Genomic DNA, 22,831 nt, shown 5'->3' on the forward strand with positions numbered 1-22,831 from the left:
GTGAAGTATGGATCCATGGTAGTGAAACTTTTTAATGCTGCTGGAACATTGTTTACTTTTTCAAAGCTACAACTGGTATGTATTTATAGGGTGCCATTAACTGTTAATTTGTTATTAGATTTTTAATATTTAACTCCTGTTGGCATTCCAATATGGTGCAGAGATGAGCGTTTTCAATGAAAAAATGAATCGGAACTGATTGGTATAAAGTTTGCTTAAACGGTCGGATTAGAGGTTCTGAATAGCCCTCAATTTCGTTATCGGTTTCGGTCTTAGCAGGTATCATGTATATCGGTTTCAAGAATGGGAATCGGAAGTTCAAAAGTTAGCAAGCTTACAAAACTCTATTACTGAAGACTTATAGAACTATTGTACAATTCATTGTTTCTTATTTTTAGCATAGGCATTGGTAAGTTAGCAAGCTTACAAAACATAACTTGGATAGTATTTCAGATTTTAGTTGTGTTCTATATTTTAAGAGAAATTATATAAGATTCAGTTGACAATATGTATTTTTTTATTTATAACCATTTCTTTTTGGGTGACATTTTGATGTTCCAAATACAAATATGCACGCATGTATTTTTCTATATTAGTATTTACATTGATGTAATATAATAGATGACATAATCATATAATTAGTTGGAGGATTGGGTAAATAGGTTTTTCATTTCAGAGATGTATCATTTTCTATTTACCCCAAGGATGAAGTTAGGATGATCGATAACTAATAAAGCAGTACAATTTACTTCCTCTGCATTCGAAGTCATTTGTTTTTAAGGAAAACGAGTATTAAGTATTGACTAATAACGCATTGCAATTTACTTCATTTGCATTCATATTTCACATAAACATTCCCCGTTATTTAAAAACAAGTATCAAATAGCCCACTTTACACATTTTTTTGTACCAAAAACTCCCGGTTTCGGTTATTTTCATTCCAAACCCAATTTTTGTTTATTTCCAGTTCTGATTGATAATAGATTTTTCGGTCTTAACCCGCTTCTAAACTCGATATAACTTGTTCTGTAATGAAAACCGAACTGAAAATCTTCATTTTTGGTTCTTGGTTATTATGGTTCTGGTTCGGTCCGGTTCCAAAAATAAACACACCAGAGATTCTGAAGACTTTTCCAGGTCCAATACATAGAACCATAATAGGTACCAACGATTTTGGAAGCAGTTTTGAAATTTTAAACATGTAACCTTTTTTGGGACTGGTTCTAACATTCTAGGTACCGTTAGTTCCACTTCACTAAGCTTATATGTGCAAAAAATCCAAAAACAATATAAATAAAATTGTAAATGGTAACATATTTTAATCATATAGTTGCTTTTCTGCTACGAATTTGAAGTTCGCAATTTCTTACGCTTTTTTTAGTTCTCACCATATATATATATATATATATATATATATATATATATATATATATATATATATATATATATATATATATATGTCTAGGTTATAATGTGGATGGACAATTATTGTGTGGACGTGTGGACAGTAGAACCATAATAGGTACCAACGATTTTGGAAGCAGTTTTGAAATTATTAAACATGTAACCTTTTTCGGGACTGGTTCTAACATTCTAGGTACCGTTGGTTCCACTTCACTAAGCTTATATGTGCAAAAAAGCCAAAAACAATATAAATAAAATTGTAAATGGTAACATATTTTAATCATATAGTTGCTTTTCAGCTACAAATTTGAAGTTCGTAAGTTCTTACACTTTTTTTAGTTCTCACAATATATATATATATATATATATATATATATATATATATATATATATATATATATATATATATATATATATATATATATATATATATATAAATAAGGCTAGGTTATAATGTGGATGAACAATTATTGTGTGGACGTGTGGACAATGCAATTCTATGAGAATTACTAAGAGAATACATTGTTTAGTAATGCGAATATGTTCAACCTTACAAAAATATCGTCATTTTCATGCATTCTCACAAATTCTTATTCATTTTTGTTCTCACAAATCGTTTTTCACTCATTATCATTCTGACAGAATACGACTCAATAAACATTCCGACAACATTTTGACAGAATGAGAATAATAATAAAAAGTCTATAATAACCTTATAGACGATTTAATTAGTGAGGATATGTGATAATGACAATAGTTATGTAAGATTGAACGAATTAATATTATTAAACAACATATTTTCTTTATCATTCTCACAAAATAACATTGTCCACACGTCCACACAATAGATGCTCATCCACATTTGAACCTAACTATATATATATATATATATATATATATATATATATATATATGTGTGTGTGTGTTTGTTTCTTTGTTTATTAAAAATGTTTTGGTTGGAGATTTAAGCTCAAATGTTGATTTACTCCTAGAACAATAAGAATATACAACTTTATGTTGTTTCTTTTGGATAAACATAAAATAAGATTTATTTTCAATAAATTAGTTTTTTCAGAGTTATCATTTAACCTATATAATTTATTTTATAGGGTTACTCTTTTGTTTTTTTCTTAAATTATATATTTCGGTCTTATATTTTAAAGGGCACTGTTGAGTAAGACAAAAGATTACAACTCATTTAAACACTACTTTTGCTCTTTTTTTTTCTTTATTACCCTATTATTTTTTATTATTTCGGGTACGTTTGGATTATGTTTTGTCTATATTAAAAATAAATTTTCGGTGCTTCTATATTTGTAATAAATATATATGAACCATAATGCAGAAATGCAGCTTAATTACCTGCCTTTTCTGAATCGAATAATAACTTTTGCCAAAATAATAATAATAATAATAATAATAATAATAATAATAAGCGTCAATCGTTTTATATTTGTATTTGTATAAAAAATTTATTGCACTATTAGAGCATCTCATCGATTATGCTTAAACGGACCAGTATAGAACCTACTATACTAATGGATTGGTTTTTGTCGGAGTATTCTGTAAACCCGAAATGCTATTTATTTATTTAAGAGGTCATTAATGTAAGTTAACTATGTAAAGGTAGAAGAACAATGAATGATGTTTATTGTTGTTTAAAAATAATGGTGTACACGTAACAATCGAAAGATGTGTAACGCAAGAGATTACAAATTCCAAGCATTAGGCAATGGGAAGTAGTTACCATCAACTCATCGAAAAAGTGTTGTCACGTCAGCTTCAACATCAACACAGCTTCACCATCAATACATTAGATATTGAAAATGGTTAGTACTATGCAATATTTTTTTTTCTTTTTGTAACATTATATTAAATAAAAAACATAATTTATAATATAAATAAATTTTTTGAAAACACAAAAAAATAAAACCATATTTCATTAATTAAAAACATAGAAATTTAAAACCTAAATTACTAAAATAAACATAAAACAACAAATAAAACATTACACTATTTAAAAATCATAAAAATTTAAAACATGAAAACCATATACAAATACTACTCGTCGTCACCGTCCTCATCCGCCTCGTCGTCACCCTCCACATCCGCCTCGTCGTTATCACTCTTATCCTCTTCGTCTTCATCGTCATTTCCCTTTGAAATTGTCTTTCCCATATGTGCTCGGTCAAATTGTGACGTAGATTGTGATGTGTTTCACGGTTTTGTATTTTCAAAACCCTAGAGAAGTATGTCGGACTGCCAACTTGTATTACTGCAGATGGATTAAGTATATCGTTCTCGGTATATGAACAAATAGCCTTATCCTCTTCTTCTATTATCATGTTATGTAAAATAACACAAACAGTCAACACCGTCGTTAGTTTTGCCATATCTCATGTTCGTGTCGGATGTTTGATTATGTGTCACTTTTGTTTTAGGACTCCAAACGCTCGTTCCACATCCTTCCATACAGATTCCTGTGCTACCTCGAACAATTTTCGTTTTTCATCGGCTGGAAATGAATATGACTTGACAATTGTAGCATACTCTGGATATATCCCATCACCTATGTAATACTCATACTTATATTCATTTCCATTCACAACGTATGACATGTATGGTGCTTTACCGTGCAAAATATTGTTAAATAACGGAGATGGTTGAAGCACATTCAGGTCATTGTTGGACCCCGTCATACCAAAGAATGCATGCCAAAACCATAGGTCATGTGAAACAACTGCCTCTAATATAACAGTCAGGACCCCATGATCACCTCGCGTGAATTGACCACGCTATGCATTGGGACAATTTGTCCACTCCCAATGTGTACAATCAATACTACCAAGCATCCCTCGAACACCATGTTTAGCTTGATGCGCGGCATACAACTGTTCGACATCACTTTTAGTCGGATGCTGCAAGTATATGTCACGATAAAGCTCTATAACATACTCATACAAAAGATATGTACAGTCTCGAGCGGCCCACTTTTAGTCGAATGTTGCGGCTATGCCATATCCCAATTGTCTAAGAGCGGCCGTACATTTTTGTATTGTAGTAAAACCACGTTTACCTCTAGCATCCCATCTTAATTGGAAAAACTCATAATTACGTTCCAAATCTCTAGCTATACGTAAGAATAAATTTCTACTAAGACGAATACATTCTTCAAATTTCGATAAATAATATAAACTATCAGGGGAAAAATAATCACGTACCAAAAGTTCATTTGCCGCCTCTCGATCCTGGTTGATCCATTTTCTATGTTTCTTCTCACTGTGTGGACTTTCGCCTCTCTCACGTACCATGTCTTGTGTCGCAGAAAATAGTGTGTGCAATACCAACTCGTCATCAGAATCGTCATCCATTTTTTTTGTTGATTGTGTGTGTTTGATTTGAAAGAGTTTGTGGGTTTTATTTTGAAAAATATGTGTAAAATGGATGTATATATTGAGACAAATTAAATTAAAAAAAAACAAAAATAATTTTTTTTATTAAATGCGCAAACGGTCGAAAATTGACCACCCAATCACCTCTTCCGTCTTCTTCCGTCCTCGTCGCCACGCCACCACCAACCCACCAAAACCGGGGGCAGTGTTCACGCTTAGAGAGATCCTCCACGTAAGCAGCTCACACGTGGAGCTCTCTCCACTTCGTATAGCCTTATTACAAGAGTAGTGGAGGTGTGAGTCTCACGAAGTGAGTTATAAACCAAAAATTCCTTACCGATTGCAATGATTTCCATAGATTGGTGTAAGAATCGACCAATGAGTACATTTGAACTGTTGATACAATATTGACATTTTTACTGATATGATCATCACAAATTCACAATAAATACTCTTAGTGCGATCAAGTCAAGGTTTTCCAAAAATAAAAATAAACAAAAGCTCATCCTGTTTAAATTTAGATGTTTATGTTGTATGTTTAAAATTTTAATAAACTTTAAATAAACTCACATAGGAAGTGTCTTTTTCTTAAGTATGTAATTCTAGCATACAAAAATAAATATATAAAATGGGTTCTTCCTAAACAAAATATAAAGGGTTGCACACATGTTTTAGGGCTGCATACATGTTTTAGGGGTTGCACTCGAAGAAAATTTGAAGTACTTCGAAAATTTTCAAAAAGTTTACAGTATGTCAAAAAACTTAAGAGGCTGTCTGTGCTACCCTGTGATCCACATAGGTATGCCCTACTCCTGACCGTCCAATGTGGCTCCCCGCTTTGCGATGAAATGGGAGAGGGTTCGTCTTTGGCAATGATACTAAACAACCTCTTTAAGACCTGAGTTGTGCATCATTTGTCTGGCCACCACTAATTGAAACATCCATGGTTTGAACTTAGATCACATATAGGGAAATTCTTACCAATCCTTACCTTGTTGATCCATCATGTGGTGGTTATGAATGAAGTTAACTAAAAAATATTAGGTGTTGTTTTTTTTAAAACTTCTTCTTGACCTCTTATGTTTGCTCCGCATAGACAACACGGAGACGTATGCCATGCAAACAGTTTGTTTTTTAGAAGACCATGGACTTAAAAAGGCTTGCACGTCCTCTTCTTGGTGCAGACATGGACATGTGTCTTATAACCTCTACTCACTCACTTAAAAAAAAATCTCATTCTATCCTTAAAAAAACGCTTCTGAAAAACACTCTCACAAGAAAGCGCCGCCTTCCTCTTCTTCACAAGAAACAATCGACGATCTTCTTCGTTCCTTCCTCTCCGGCAACATCGTCGCCCCTACTTATGTCGCCGACAACCTTCAACCTCGACGCTAGACTGAGCTCCAAGGTCGTCACACTCTTCCTGTTGCATCCTCGACTTCTTTCCCCTGCCATGTAAGCTCTCCTTCATCATCGATTTCGTATTTTCTAGCATTTTTTTTGAAATATATTCCACCCTCCTTATCATGTTATTATTTTTATTTTTTTATTTTTTTGTTGTTTATATGAAATGCATGCTATTTTTATTGCAATGTGTTATGAAATCATATTTGTGAATTTTGGTCAAATTATAAAGTTATGCTTAGGTCAAATCGGATTTGTAAATTTTGGTCAGATTTGTGAACAAAAACTTCTGTTTAGATTCCTAATTAGATGAAATTGTTTTGATTGTGGTTATATGGTTGCGGAAATCAGGTTTTTTGGCTTAAATTTGTATGCTTAGTCAAATTTTATAATGTTGTGCTTGCTTAAATCCGATTTGTATATGTTTTTTTGGGTATTAGAAATGGGATAGAAACAAAAATGTCCCAATGAGCATCTAAAATGCTTATTTGAAACTTGTATGTCCGCTTTTTTCGAAGAGAGGTGTGAAATGAATGTGAGACAATGATTTGAAATTGTCTCGAACGTCAATACAATTTAGAGTAATATGAAAGTAATTCTCTACAATGCATTGAAGTACTACATATGTCTCGTGAATCCTTTGTCTGGCTATGCAATCATTTTAGCATAAATTATTTGTCTGGCTATGCAATCATTTTAGCATAAATTATTTGCTAAAAATTTATGAGTTGTTTGCTTTGAGTGTTGAAATCTATGCTTGATAATCAACGCTACTTGATTATCAAGCATAGATTTCAACACTCAAAGCAAACAACTCATAAATTTTTTTTATGAAGTGTTGGGAAAATGATATTTATATAGAGGTATAAGAAAAAGAGATTGTTACGAAAACGTACTGGCAACTTAAGACTTCAACATCATTTTTACGTTTATTATGGTCGGATTGGAAAGGATAACACATGATTATAGAATATTATTAGAAGCATTAGCAAATCTACATTCACCATTCTTGTTTCCACCGACAGTTTTTTTGTTTTATAAATATTTATATCTTAGTTTGAAAATTAAAAAATTATTTGCACTTTCACGGACAAATATTATATTTGTGATGTCATGTATACACACATATGATGATTAATGGCCCCATATTGTAATGTTAGGTATGAGCTTGGAGATTTTCGTCAGAGACGTGCATTGACCAATAAAAAAAATTTAACCATGCACATGCGAAACTTCATAATGTTAATTGAGCATGCTTTTGGTGTCTTGAAATCACGATTCCCTATATGGAAGAGGATGGTACCATTTTCGTTAGTTACACAAAGAAAAATTTCCATTGTATGTTTTACGCTTCATAACTTTATAAGGAAAGAGAGACTGAGTGATGAGTATTGCACTCAATACAACGAACCCAATGTGACATTTCGAAATAACAATGTGTGCATTGATGATAATGAAGACAAGGTTGCAACACATGGTACTATAGCGGACCGTTAATATATGACTCAGTTATGAGATGAAATTGTTGAATAGTTAATGTAAAACATGGAATGAATTGTTATTGTAAGACTATAACTATTGTGTGGTTATATGAAGTTTTATTTCAGTGTTGTAAGATTAGAATTATTTAAATTTCGGTGTTGAAAAACTATTTTAAGTTTCTAAAACCAATTTATTTTAATAGTCTGCAGACGTTAAAAAACAAACAATCATCTTCTTGTAGACTGCACACATGTTTGGTCTACTTTTTCTTCTCCAGAGGTTTGCAGATATACAGAATGTAGACGTTTTGCCTTTAAAGAAACTTACATAACGTTAGTTATAAATGTTCATTAAGGATGTAATATTATATAAATTAGAGAAAAGGTTGAAAAAAAAACATAGGTAATTACTTCCCAGTCCCATTTTATTCCTTTTTGTCCACACGAGGTTCGTGAACAAATTATTTTTTCCACAGTGAGTCCTTTTTACCGGCTACTATTCATTTTACCCGTAAATATAATAATCATGTAATACTTCATTCTAGATTATCCTTAATCCCTTTTTACTGTATATTGTGTTTCATTTCAGTCCATGAAGGTAACGATCAACCTTTTAGGAGAAAACAAAGCTCATAATGATGATAAACTTCAATCAAGATTCCAAAACATAAATTAAGATAAGTATATGTTTAATTTTACATATTGACCGTTTTGAAAAATCTAATCTTGAAAGAAAGCTCGGTACCCGTAGATTGGTATTTCATTATTGGTCACTATTGATGCTAACATGACTTTAATGGCAAACACATACCACTCATGCGTCTTCCAACCAAACCCCTTAACGTAGATAGAGCCCCAAATTGATACTTAAATTGACGAAGCTTTTTAATTTATTAAGTTTCATGACTTTGATTTATTTATTCACGAAGTTGTTAAAGAACTAATCCATAATGTTTATTACTATCTTCAGAATAAGCTATTATCTACAGTTATAAGACTGATGATATACAATGATTGTTATAATGATTTTTTCGTTTTAGGTATTAAGAATGTAGGTACAATAAATGCATATCTGAAACATTACGGGTACAAGGGCATGAGTGAAATTTGTTGGAACGAGTGTCCATATCAATAACTAATTGGTAATATTTCTAATAATAACTACATTTTTTGGGTTGACCTCATAAACCAATTAAGCAACAAGAAATTATGAGAACATAAGTTTGTTAATTTAATATGAGTTAATAAATTAATTGGAAATTATTTTGGAATTAACTAATAGTTTTAATTATTTAAATGAGTGAAATCTTAATTAATTCATTAATAATTAATCAGAATAATCCAGGACCCTCCAGAAAGTGATAAGGGGGCGCTTTAAGAAAATGATATGGATTATCCTTATAGGATTATGGTTTTGGATGAAATCCCTCTTGGATAAGACGAAATTTCAAAATTTGCATCACATCTATAACAATTGGTAAAAATAGGTCAAAGTTCGTCGGTCAAACCACCACGAACCCCACTGTAATATGATATATTGTATGTTGTTTTATGTTTTTTAATGCACTTGAAATTATGTTATTGATATGTGCATATCTATACATATAAGTGTACATCATATCTTAATATTTTTAATTACTTTTATGCCCTTTATAGAACAAAAGGTACTTAATTTGTTATGTATTGTGTTGTAGGGGTAAAAGATATGCTTGGAGCTGAAAGGAAGCTGGAAGCTGGAAGCTAAGGAATTTGATTAAAGATTATTAAATAAAGAAAAATATACCCAACACGTCGTGGTGACATCACCACGACGTGGTGTTTTGACCTTTCCCGATTGACTGCGAAGACTTGCTGAATACAAGATTACTATGAAGACCACGACGTGGTGGTCTGTTTTTCGGGATATTATAAATAGAAGCCATTATTCCCTGAATTGGGAACTTTAGTTGGGAGCTTTTGTCGATTTTTGAAGGCCAAGGATCTGAAAAGAGAAGAAATCGATTGAAGCTTTGGAATTAAGATTAATAAGGCAAATACTTCTTAATTGCGATCTTATATTCTAGTATAATCATGTCTTTGCATATAGAAGTCGTTTTTTCTGACTTTAGCTGCTGAAATCATGGGCTAAAACCCCATGAATTTCGTTTGGGATAGATTTACTTGACTATATGTGGTTTGATTTATGGTTGGATTAAGTTTTTATTGGTTATTTGTTTAATTAGCTTATTAAAGAACCTTTTGTGATTATGATAACTGTTCAATCTATTTATTTCTGTGTTTAATTAAGTTTACATGATTATCTATCTTAATTGAACTTGAATCTTTTTTTTAGTAAAAGGCGAAAGAATAGTTCGCTTTGTGCTCATTACATGGCTGCATTGAACTTGAATCTTATGATCTTTGTGGATTGCAAAAATTGTAGGACTAGAGTTTTGACTAAAACCTAGGGTTAGATAGAAAAAGTGCGTAAATAATTGTGGGAGCTAATATATGGTGACCTATCATATATTGAATTGAATCAATTAACCAATTTGATCAATATATTATAAGTCTAATTTAACTCGAACCGAACACCAGTGAGCTTGTTAGTTTATCTGCCTGATCACCGTATGAATGAACTAGTTTGCTAAAGGATTAAGTTAGTGAATATTAACTTGGTCATCTTAGGAATCGGTAACCAATTAAACATTTATCCATTGCACTTCCATAAGTCAACCATAATAGCAAGTAAATTGAAGCTAAACGAAAGTCTCTCTAATACATTGGTTTAAATCGTTTCTTGTGTTCTTTGCTTTAGTTTGATAACTACTTTAGTTAATTGTTAGTTTAGCTTAGTAAATTAAGTTTCTAGTCTTGTAAAACTAGAGAAAAATCTTTTTCTAAAGTTCTTAATAATTTAGTTAGTAGTAGGTAAAAATTAGCTAATAATACTGTTCCCTGTGTTCGATACCTGTCTATTGTGCTATACTATTTACAACAAGGTACACTGCCTTAGGTAAAAAGTAGTTACATTAGTAGGACAAAACTAGTTGGTAATTATTTTGTACATCAAGTTTTTGGCGTTGTTGCCGGGGAACGGTCCAATTTTAGTTATTCTAAATCTGCTATTTTATTAGGATTTTGCTTCTATTTGTTTTTAAATTTTTGTTTTAGGAATTTATTCTGTTTGACCCACCACGTTGTGGTCACTACAACCACGTCGTGGTATCGTAACAGTTAACTTTCAGTTTTTGTTTTTGTTCCTTTTATGCGTTTTATTTGTTTCTTTTGCAACACTATATGACCCGAGGATCCAACACACCTCTGATTCCACCACTTGAAGACCCCTAGTGAGCTTTTCACAAAAACACGGATAAATTCGTAGGAGAATCTGCAACACCAAAGAAATCACCTTTCAAGAATCTCAAATCGGTTTTTAGCAAGAAGAAGGGAAAGCAAGTGGGATTATCAAGCAAAACACCAAAAGACGAAAGCATTTACGACACAGAGAAAGGAGAAAGCGAAACCGAATCAAACGAAGAAAGCGAACCCGATAACATCATGGCGGACATTGCAGACATTTCCATGGAGGCATACAAGAAAATAATTTGTGACGACACCGGGTCTGGCCTTGTGCAACCCACCATACCAGCCACTGCCACATTTGAACTCAAGGGGCACATCCTTGCTACGCTAAAGGAGATCCTATTCACCGGAAAAGATCATGAAGATGCTTACAAACATCTTGATGAAGTCAGTGACATCGCCGATTAATTTAACATTACGAATGTCCCACGCGAAACGGTGTTGTTGAGAATGCTTTTGGTCACCTTCAAGGGAGCTGCCAAGGAGTGGTTGAAGGCAATTCCACCCGGCTCAATCACTACATGGGCAAAAATGCGTGAGGAGTTCTTGGAACAACTTCGCCCACCATCAAAAGTTGCTAAGCTCAAAAAGGTCATCGCTAACTTTGAGCAACAAGTAGGGGAGTCGCTATTTGACGCATGGGAGCGCTACAAGGGCCTACTTTTAAATTTCCCCCAAAACGACCTTAATGTGCAACAAGAAGTTTCTATCTTTTATGATGGGGTAAATGGCACGACTAGGAAACTCCTTGATTCTCAAGGTCCCATAACCAAGAAAAATCACGCTGAAATCAAGGATCTCAATGAAGATTTTGTAAACATTCTAGAGAGTACCATAACCCGCGAAATAATGTAACACGGGGATCGGCAAATTTGGCTTCAGAAGACATGTCAGCAGTTTTAGCAATGTTGCAAAATATGGATGGGAGGATGACTAAGATGGATCAAACAATCCATGCTATAAGAGTTGGGTGTGAAAACTGTAACATGCCACATTTGACTAAAGACTGTGATCTTGATGAAAATGGAAACTGAAAGGTTCAAGCGTTCTACTCGAGTGGTGATCGATATGATGAAGATTGGAGAAAGCCCAAGAAGAAGTGGTTACCATATGATGAATACAAGAAAGCCAAGGAAGAGAAGTATGAACAAAAAGGAAGAGGCTTTTATCAAAGGGAGGAACCAACACCCGAGAAGAAATCTGATTTTGAGTCAATACTCACACGCTTTGCAGCTGCATCTGAAAAGAGACACGATCAAACTGAAGCAGCAATAAGACAACAACAAGCACTAATGAGAGATCAAGAAACCTTACTCATAAATCAACAAGCTTCAATCATAAACATCGAAAAACAACTTGGGCAACTAGCTAAACAATTCAATGAAAGATCACCAGGAGGACTTCCAGGAAATACCGAACAAAACCCGAAGAGAGCTCACATCGAAGCGGTAACAACTAGAAGTGGGAAAATTGTTACCCATCTAACTCCCATTAACAGAAACAACCTGGATGTGGAGGAAGAATGTCAAGAAGAAAGTCAAAGAAAAGATACTGAATAGTCACCACGACATGGTGATGATACCATGCCGTGGCAAGAATCTGAAAGGAAAAGTGTTGAACCCGTTAATCCATACCGCCCACCGTTGCCCTTCCCAAGTAGAGTAATCCAGGAAAATAATGTTGAAGATTACCTGAAGTTCTTAAATCACATAAAGTCCCTTGAAATTAATATTCCTTTCCTTGAAGCCTTAGCTCAAATGCCAAAATATACAAAGTTTCTCAAAGACCTCCTAACTAACCGAAAGAAGATGGAGGGATTGTCAAAGGTGGTGCTAAATGAAACCTTCTCAGCCGCGATGTTGAATATGCTACCAAAGAAAATGGGTGATCCAGGAAGCTTGACACTACCATGCCAATTTGGAAATCTAGCTACAAGCCACGCTCTAGCCGACTCAGGAGCAAGTGTGAATTTAATGACATATTCATTCTTCAAGAAGCTTAATCTTCCCAAATCTAGACCGGTCCGCATGGTCATACATTTAGAAACAAGACTATGACCTTTCCAAGAGGTATATGTGAAGGCTTACTAGTAAAAGTTGACAAGTTTGTTTTTCCCACAGATTTTATTGTTTTAGACATAGAGGAAGATGAACCAGTCTCAATTATTCTTGGAAGGCCATTTTTGAGCACTGCTCGAGCTTTAGTTGATGTAAGAGAATCCAATCTAAATCTTCGAGTTGGAGAAGAAGCAGTCACTTTTTGAGTAAATCGAGCAATTCAACATTCAAGGATAAGTGACGATACGACATTTTCAGTCAATGTGTTTGATAAATTACTTGAGAAAGAGCTTGGAGGATGGAAAGAAAAGGAAACTGAGGGATATATAGTGCTAAAAGAAGGAGATTTTGATGCCGAAAATGACATACAAGAACTGGAGAAGCTTCTGGAAGAGAGAGAGTACAACAAAATGATAAAAGGAGTTGAAGAAACACCACGACGTGGTGTCCCAATTTTTCACGATCAGGCGAAATAAACTGCGACACCACGATGTGGCAGGATGCCCACGTCGTGTTGGCTAACGAAAAACCAAAAATCGAGCTCAAAGCTTTACCCGAACATCTGGAGTATGCATTTTTGGAAGAAGGACAACAAAAAACAGTAATCATAGCATCTGATCTCGCGAAACATGAAAAAGATAGTCTAGTGGAGGTATTCAAGAAAAGAAAAAGTTCCATAGCATGGAAGATTACTGACATCAAAGGAATTAGTCCCGCCTATTGTTCGTATAAAATCAACTTAGAAGAAGGGGCTAAACCAGTGGTGCAACGCCAAGGAAGACTAAACTCGAACATGCAAGAAGTGGGGAAGAACGAGGTAGTCAAACTTTTGGATGCCGGTATCATATATTCCATATCCGATAGCCAATGGATGAGTCTGGTGCACGTGGTACCCAAGAAAGGAGGAATGACAGTAGTCACCAACAAAGAAAACGAGCTCATTCCAACAAGAACAGTAACCAGTTGGCGTGTGTTCATCGATTATCGTAAGCTAAACGATGCTACATGCAAAGACAATTTTCCCTTACCTTTTATTGATCAAATGCTCGGAAGATTGTCCGATCTTCTCTACTATTGTTTTTTAGATGGTTTTTCAGGATACTTCCAAATTCCTATCGATCCTCAAGACCAAGAAAAAACCACATTCACTTGCCCAAGTGGAACTTTCACATATAGAAGAATGCCATTTGGATTGTGAAACGCACTGGCCACATTCCAAAGGTTCATGATGGCCATCTTCCAACCTTGATCTAATGCTTGCTCGATGTGAAAAGACCAACCTAGTCCTAAATTGGGAGAAATGTAACTTCATGGTCAAAGAAGGGATTGTATTGGGACACAAAGTCTCAAAATTGGGGATAGAGGTGGACCGCGCAAAGGTAGAAACTATAGCAAAATTACAACCTCCTACAAATGTAAAAGGGGTGAGAAGTTTTCTAGGCCATGCAGGATTTTACCGCCGATTCATCAAAGACTTCTCAAAAATCACGAGGCCATTGACTCAACTTCTTTTGAAGGATGCTCCATTTGACTTTTCTAAAGAATGCCTTGAAGACTTTCAATTATTTAAAGAGAAATTGACTAGTACCCCAATTATGATCGCCCCAAATTGGAATCTCCCTTTTGAGCTGATGTGTGACGCGAGTGACTATGCAGTAGGAGCTGTTTTGGGACAAAGGGTTGGCAAGCATTTTCAACCCATCTACTATGTAAGCAAGACTCTTAACCCGGACCAAGAGAATTGTAACACCCCGTTTATAAAATAAATAAATAAATGTATAGAAGCCCTAAAATCAATAATAATTTAGCAAGGCGTTAGTTCTGGGGATTTAAAAGTTATAAATTTAGAGGTTGGGGGTTAAAAGTGTAAGTTCCGGGATCTATTTTGTAAAGGATTTCAAGAGTGAGGGTAGAAAGGGTAAATCAGGGACTTAGTTTGAAAGAAGAATGAGAAGGAGGGACCATAATGGTCATCATGGAAATAAGTTGGAATAGCAACGGGTATATAAGCTATATGAGAACCCTGACCCTAACTCAAGGTTCAGCCGCCATGTGTGAAGTTGGTCGCCCCTTCCCCCCTTCTCCTCATTTTTCCGATCTGATCGAGTCGCCGCTTACCACCGGGACACCGTGTGTGGCTTGGAGGACCACCGAGACCGGATCATGGGCTGTGAACGAACAGAATAACGCCGGAGTCCGTTACTGCTGTTTGCTGCCGACGATTGCTGGAGACGAGGCCGACGTCGGGGCCGTCGTATCTGTATCTTCTACGGTAATGACAACCTTTCTCTCGTTCCTCTGCCATTTCTCTCATGACCGTCGTCATCTCCGCCCCGATGGCTATCACCTTTTTGTTGATATTCTTTCTGGTCGCCGCAAACCACCGTAGGATGGCAGTGATGTGTGTATTTCACACGTGTTTCTGTTTTTCAGCCAAGGATGTGATGTTTGTGCGTGTTCCGTCGTCACCATGGGAGTGTGTGGGTGACTGGAAACGCTTGAAGACCACCATGGCAGCCAACTACGGTGGTTGTCGCCGGGAGCTGCTGCCAAACGCCAGTGCCACCCCAAGACCATCGCTGTTACTGCCGAGCGTCACCAGGTGGTGGCTGTGTTACTTTTCCGAGCTTAGGGGTGGGTGTATTTTATTTCAATGATGTATGATTGGTTTTGTTGGCCGGACAGATCAAGAAAGCCACCGCCACCACCGTGAGGTGGTGGCTGCCGCCTTGTACCGCCGCCAGCCACCACTAGGGTGGATGTGTGTGTGTATGTTAGTTAGTGTGTGTGTGTTTATCTTTGGATTAAGCATTGTAATTGTAATTGCCAAAAGAATAATGAAAAGAAACTCAAACTACCACCCTAAGGTGGTGGCCGCCGGCGTGAGCCGCCTTTGACCACCACTACCCGAGGTGGTAGTTGGTGGTGCCCCACTAGCAAACCTTATTTGACCGAATGAAACCCTAATGGGATTAAGGATTAGTTTTGGGCCTACTGGCATGTTGGGTGGAAAACCCTAATTAGGGTTTAGAAAACCCTAATTGGGAGTATTTGGGCCTTAGACTTATTGGACCCACTTTTGGGCCATTGAGATTGGATTGCGTATTAAGCCCAACTACACCATATGAATTATCCAGTAGAGTGATGGACTTAATGGATTAAGTCCTTAATGGGTTAAGTGAGAAACACTTAACCCTAATCATCATTTCATGTGAAACCGTAATTTCACTTGGTCTTTGTGTTGGGCCATCTAAGAACAAGCAAATGGACTAGAACAATTTAATGGGCCTTAGGGTGAGGCCCATAGAAGGGTTTGGGCCCAATGTGGAAAATTGGGCCATAGATGGGCCATAGTTTGGGCCTAGATGGTTGTATGATATTGACCCTTAGAATGAGACATGTTGGACTGGACTGAACATTTGGGCCTTAAGGGAAGTCCATGTAGAGGTTTGGGCCCAATTTAGAAAATTGGGCCATAGTTGGGCTTTGGTCCATTATTAGACTTTTGGGCCTTTGGATTGGGCCTTGGGCTTGAGTCAAGATAAGATAGGGGTAAAGTTGTCTTTTACCCAAGTATAGATGTATGGTTATGAGTTGGAACTCAATAATTAATTGGGTGTTATTTTGATATTGACAGATCGGGAATCTGTCATCCAACAGCTATGGTTTGGTCAGCGGGACTTCAGCAGTGTGAGGTGAGTTTACCTTCAGTAGGAACGGGTCTAAGGCACCAATGCCGGCCCGTTTAGTAGTGTAGGATACCGAGGTTAGCTCGATGCAGATTGTATGTTTCCGGACTTCGGTCCGATGTCGGGCGGGGCCCGATGCAGTGATTTAGCTTACATGTTATATGTTATGTGTTCCGGACTTCGGTCCGATGCCGGGGAAATCCCGAGAAGTAGTTATGTATGCTTGATGTCTTTGTGATTCATGCATGTTTGTGTTATGTGTTATATGTTCCAGGCTTAGGTCCGATGCCAGGCAATCCCGATGCAGTATATATATGATTATGTTATATGTTTATGTTTTGTTATGTTCAGTACATTCCGGACTTCGGTCCGATGCAGTGGGCGGGGCCCAAGTTAGTCCGGACTTCGGTAAGAAGGATTTTGAGGAAAGAAATGTGTTTTAGAAAAAGCGAAACAAATTTTTAGAAAGAAAAGAACTTTGAAAAGAGAAAAGGTTATGGGGAATGCAATCAACCGAGCTCAAGTAAGTACTCCCAAATTACCCATACAAGTTCATGTTATGATATGATTATCAGCTTTATGAGAACTGCATGCTAGATTTGGACTAAGGATCTAGGAAGGATGCCTTATGTGCCTATTATATGTGTATCAACTTTATGAGAACTGCATGCTAGATTAGGACTAAGGACCTAGGAAGGATGCCTTATGTTCCTATTATATGTGTATCAGCTTTATGAGAACTGCATGCTAGTTTAGGGCTAAGGATCTAGGAAGGATGTCTTATGTGCCTGTTATATGTGTACCAGCTTATTATGTGTACTCAATGCCCGAATGCTGCTCGCTTTGTGCGTTTAGGAGTTCTAGTTGTCTTTCACTAACTAGTAAACGAATATGTTAAGTTACATATTACAAGAACTAAATAATTTCAGAAGGTTAGGTCTAGCTCTATTTCGCAGCTCTTGTTTGAGTCCAACCGTTGTAGGGTAGGATCTCTCATTCTAAGAATTATCTAGTCTGAGTAATATTTAGTAGTATTCGCGAGCTAGTTAGGGGAAGAAATCAGGGACTTCTTATGCAGCTGATGGCAGAGAGTGGGTTGGTGATTACCCTAGGGCAAGCCTAGGATGAGATTAGCATGAAATCAGCAATAATAGTAGAAGGGACTTGGTGGAGTCGAGGTAGTACTTGAGGAAAGTACGGATAGATGTGGAAGGTAGTATGGGCCCGTACTACTGAAAGCAGAGGATCCGTACTCGAATCAAGGAAGGCTGAGATAAGACCAGGGAACTTGTAGTGTGTGAGATCCCTCGAGTTTTGATGAGTATTGTGATGTTTATGATGGTATATTACAGAGTATAGGGACGCTACATGGTAGACCGGATGGTAGTTCTGGTGTCGACGAGGGATCAGGCTTAGACTCTGTAGTCGGGCAGCTCGATGGTGAGATGAGGGAGTTCATTCCATCTGATAGTATGCGCAGTATCGTTGACTAGACTCCTGTGATCTTCAGTATGATCAAGGAGGGCATTTTAGAGATTTGTGACGAGAGGATGAGTGCACTCTTCACTGAGATAGAAGCCATGGTTAGCAAATGTCACCAACACTTTTTGTACTAGATATTGTCTCGAAAGGAGACAAAATCCAACTTACTTCCTGTCTCCTGTAGGACAGAGCATGTGATTGATGAAAAGGGGTTAGTAGTGAGTTGGGTGATGTTGTAGTTGATGTTATGTCATGGGATAACTTTTCGACTAGATAAAGGGGAGAGTTTGCCCAGGAGATTGAGGCGCAACAGTTGGCGCAAGAGTTGTTAGATCTCCACCAGACGACTGAGACTGTGGCAGAGATCACTGTCAAGTCTCAGGAAAGAGCTTTTTTGGTACCACAGTATGCAGCAGATGAGGAAATGAAGAAAATAAGGTAACATGACATACTCCAAATGATAGCAGGGAGATCGTGAGCAACTCGGGGTGCGAGACCCTCAATGAGATGACTTCTAGAGCACGAGAGTGAGATATTGACTTAGAGCACATTAGGAAAAGGGAACCAGATCAGTTGTTTATATAGAAGGGTCCCGGGAGGAGACCCAAGATTTCAGATTAGCTTTGGAGAGACCAGCAGGACCAGATTCGGTGCAACACTTGCGGGATTGGGAGAGTACAACGTCATCTTGATTTATTCCAAGACTGAGGAGAATCACGAGAAGCACCTGAGGGAGGTGCTAGAGACTTTGAGGAGGGAGATAATTTTTGCAAGGTTCTCCAAACGTGAGTTCTGGTTGCACGGGGTGCAATTCCTTGGGCACCCTGTCACCCAGAAGGGTGTACTAGTCGATCCGGCCAAGATAGAGGCCGTGATGCAGTGGGATATTCCGAAGTCTCCAATTGAGATTCGGAGCTTCCTGGGTCTAGCGGGTTATTACCGGAGATTTATTCGGGTTCTTGGAAGTGGTGTGATCTTTTGGACTGACTAGTATTGAAACACTAGCAATGGTAAACGTGGTTTTCAGCAGATTGAGCATAGAATAGTAAGAAGGATTGGGAATCCTTCCAGAATTGTGTGCCGTAAGACGTTAGTTGAATCAAAGTGGGGGAGAATCGCCCAAGGATTCAGAAGCAGGACCAGTTTTTGAGACTAGGATAAGTTTTGCATCCTTTTCTGAAAGGTAGACAACCCATGTGGGTGTATGGTTCGAGGATAGTGTGAGATGGAAGATCGAAAATACTTGCCAATGATGAGATCGCGTTCTCGGAATGTTTGCTAGCAAGCCTTAGGGAATCAGTCTGGGGATTCCAGTCGGGACATGAGTTCAGTTTTGGATGGTAGGTCGCATGTATGCTCGACGTTGGATGTGTTCGGATTAGTAATCTGCGAATGAGATAGTGTGTGAAAGGGTTGTAAGTCTGCGGGTGTAGCCGTAGCATTCACTAGCAGTCAGATAGTACTAGAGTGTTGTGAGACTGCGAGTGTAGCTGTAGCATTCACTTGGTTGGTTGATAGCATGAGCGCGTTGTTAGGACGCGGAAGGAACAGTGGTACCCACCAGTTCGGGTACAACAATGAGGATATGGAGATCCACAAGTTGGATATCAGACTTACCCGGACGGATTAGATCTGGTTGAGCCAGTGATAAGACTGTCGGAACGTCACTGCAGTCATGGGATCAAGGAAGCAGTGGACCATTTAAGGTCGTTGTGATATAAGGCTAACATTGGTCGTGTAGCAAACACTTTTAGCCCTGGATTGGTAATGTCAGGATCCGACGTATGGGCTCGATCAGTTAGATCAGAAGGCCACTAGGACCACAGTGACAAGATAACTAGCAGCAGCTAGCTCCAGAGAAGTATTTCGTTCAGAAGTCGTGTGAGGCGACTAAGTAGGGAGTCCTTTGGATCCGCAGCCGGGCTGGAACCCGGTATTTCAGATGACTGGTGAACAATTTGAGACCAGGGAGGTCTTGGTAGATTTTGGAAGGCAGCCAGAGCGCAGTTACGTAAGACAGTTCAGTGTTTCAGGAATTTCGATACTTCGGACAGTTCAGTGTCTTAAGCAGTAATGGTATTTTGGGATTTCATGTATGGTTAGAGTCACAGATAGCTTGGGATATACTAAGTCACTTACAACGGGATTATCTGAGTTTTGGCCAAGTATAAGTTAATAACAGGGATAATTGGATCTGTGATTCTGTTTTTCTAGTGGGAGCCCTGAGTTATCAGGAGATGAGTAGGCAGCTAAGAGACAAGTGGACTGGATGTAGCAATAATGATTTAGTAAGAGTGGTCTGTCAGGGATCCAGGCAATCTCGAGACAGCAGAATTTAGATGAGTAGATGTGATCTTGTTGCGAGGAATTAGTTCGCCTGTGGATTTTAGGGATTTGCGAAGATTGATCACAGCCAACTTGGGAAGGCTAGGGTGTGCCCGGGATAGTGACCATGTTACTAGAGTGGTTGGGCGTGTAAGGTATGGTATGGAATGATTTCGAGGACGAAATCTAATTTAAGTGGGGTAGAGTTGTAACACCCCGTTTATAAAATAAATAAGAAAAGGTATAAAAGCCCTAAAATCAATAATAATTTAGCAAGGCGTTAGTTCTGGGGATTTAAAAGTTATAAATTTAGAGGTTGGGGGTTAAAAGTGTAAGTTCCAGGATCTATTTTGTAAAGGATTTCAGGAGTGAGGGTAGAAAGGGTAAATCAGGGACTTAGTTTGAAAGAAGAATGAGAAGGAGGGACCATAATGGCCATCATGGAAATAAGTTGGAATAGCAACGGGTATATAAGCTATATGAGAACCCTAACCTTAACTCAAGGTTCAGCCGCTATGTGTGAAGTCGGTCGCCCCTTCCCCCCTTCTCCTCGTTTTTCCGATCTGATCGAGTCGCCGCTTACCACCGGGACACCGTGTGTGGCTTGGAGGACCACCGAGACCGGAGCATGAGCTGTGAACGAACAAAATAACTCCGGAGTCCGTTGCTGCTGTTTGCTGCCGGCGATTGCTGGAGACGAGGCCGACGTCGGGGCCGTCGTATCTCTATCTTCTCCGATAATGACAACCTTTCTCTCGTTCCTCTGCCATTTCTCTCATGATCGTCGTCATCTCCGCCCCGATGGCTATCACCTTTTTGTTGATATTATTTCTGGTTGCCGCAAACCACCGTAGGATGGCAGTGATGTGTGTATTTCACGTGTGTTTCTGTTTTTCAGCCAAGGTTGTGATGTTTGTGCGTGTTCCGTCGTCACCATGGGAGTGTGTGGGTGAAAGGGTGGCTGGAAACGATTGAAGACCACCATGGCAGCCAACCATGGTAGCTGTCGCCGGGAGCTGCTGCCAAACGCCAGTGCCACCCCAAGACCATCGCTGTTACCGCCGAGCGCCACCAGGTGGTGGCTGTGTTACTTTTCCGAGCTTAGGGGTGGGTGTGTGTTATTTAAGTGATGTATGATTGGGTTTGTTGGCTGGATAGATCAAGAAAGCCACCGCCACCACCGTGAGGTGGTGGCTGCCGCCTTTTACCGCCGCCGGCCACCACTAGAGTGGTTGTGTGTGTGTATGTTAGTTAGTGTGTGTGTGTTTATCTTTGGATTAAGCATTGTAATTGTAATTGCCAAAAGAATAATGAAAAGAAACTCAAACCACCACCGTAAGGTGGTGGCCGCCGCCGTGAGCCGCCTTTGACCACCACTACCCGAGGTGGTAGTGGGTAGTGCCCCACTAGCAAACCCTATTTGACCGAATGAAACCCTAATGGGCTTATGGATTATATTTGGGCCTACTGGGCCATGTTGGGTGGAAAACCCTAACTAGGGTTTAGAAAACCCTAATTGGGAGTATTTGGGCCTTAGACTTATTGGACCCACTTTTGGGCCATTGAGATTGGATTGCGTATTAAGCCCAACTACACCATATGAATTATCCAGTAGAGTGATGGACTTAATGGATTAAGTCCTTAATGGGTTAAGTGAGAAACACTTAACCCTAATCATCATTTCATGTGAAACCGTAATTTCACTTGGTCTTTGTGTTGGGCCATCCAAGAACAAGCAAATGGACTAGAACAATTTAATGGGCCTTAGGGTGAGGCCCATAGAAGGGTTTGGGCCCAATGTGGAAAATTGGGCCATAGATGGGCCATAGTTTGGGCCTAGATGGTTGTATCATATTGACCCTTAGAATGAGACATGTTGGACTGGACTGAACATTTGGGCCTTAAGGGAAGTCCATGTAGAGGTTTGGGCCCAATTTAGAAAATTGGGCCATAGTTGGGCTTTGGTCCATTATTAGACTTTTGGGCCTTTGGATTGGGCCTTGGGCTTGAGTCAAGCTAAGATAGGGGTAAAGTTGTCATTTACCCAAGTATGGACTTATGGTTATGAGTTGGAACTCAATAATTAATTGGGTGTTATTTTGATATTGACAGATCGGGAATCTGTCATCCAGCAGCTATGGTTTGGTCAGTGGGACTTCAGCAGTGTGAGGTGAGTTTCCCTTCAGTAGGAACGGGTCTAAGGCACCAATGCCGGCCCGTTTAGTAGTGTAGGACACCAGGGTTAGCCCGAT

At 38.2% G+C, this 22,831-nt stretch overlaps 1 non-coding gene across 1 annotated transcript; it reads right to left on the reverse strand.

Moving 5' to 3' along the window:
• Nucleotides 1–11,605: 11,605 nt before the first annotated feature.
• LOC145118067 (small nucleolar RNA R71) lies at nucleotides 11,606–11,712 on the reverse strand. Its single transcript, XR_013713050.1, has one exon. It is a non-coding gene; the product is annotated as a small nucleolar RNA R71 (small nucleolar RNA).
• Nucleotides 11,713–22,831: the final 11,119 nt, after the last annotated feature.

Source organism: Lactuca virosa, chromosome 5 (genome assembly GCF_052849685.1).
Source record: "Lactuca virosa cultivar CGN04683 chromosome 5, Lactuca_virosa_CGN04683_v6, whole genome shotgun sequence".
Lineage (NCBI taxonomy): Eukaryota > Viridiplantae > Streptophyta > Magnoliopsida > Asterales > Asteraceae > Lactuca > Lactuca virosa.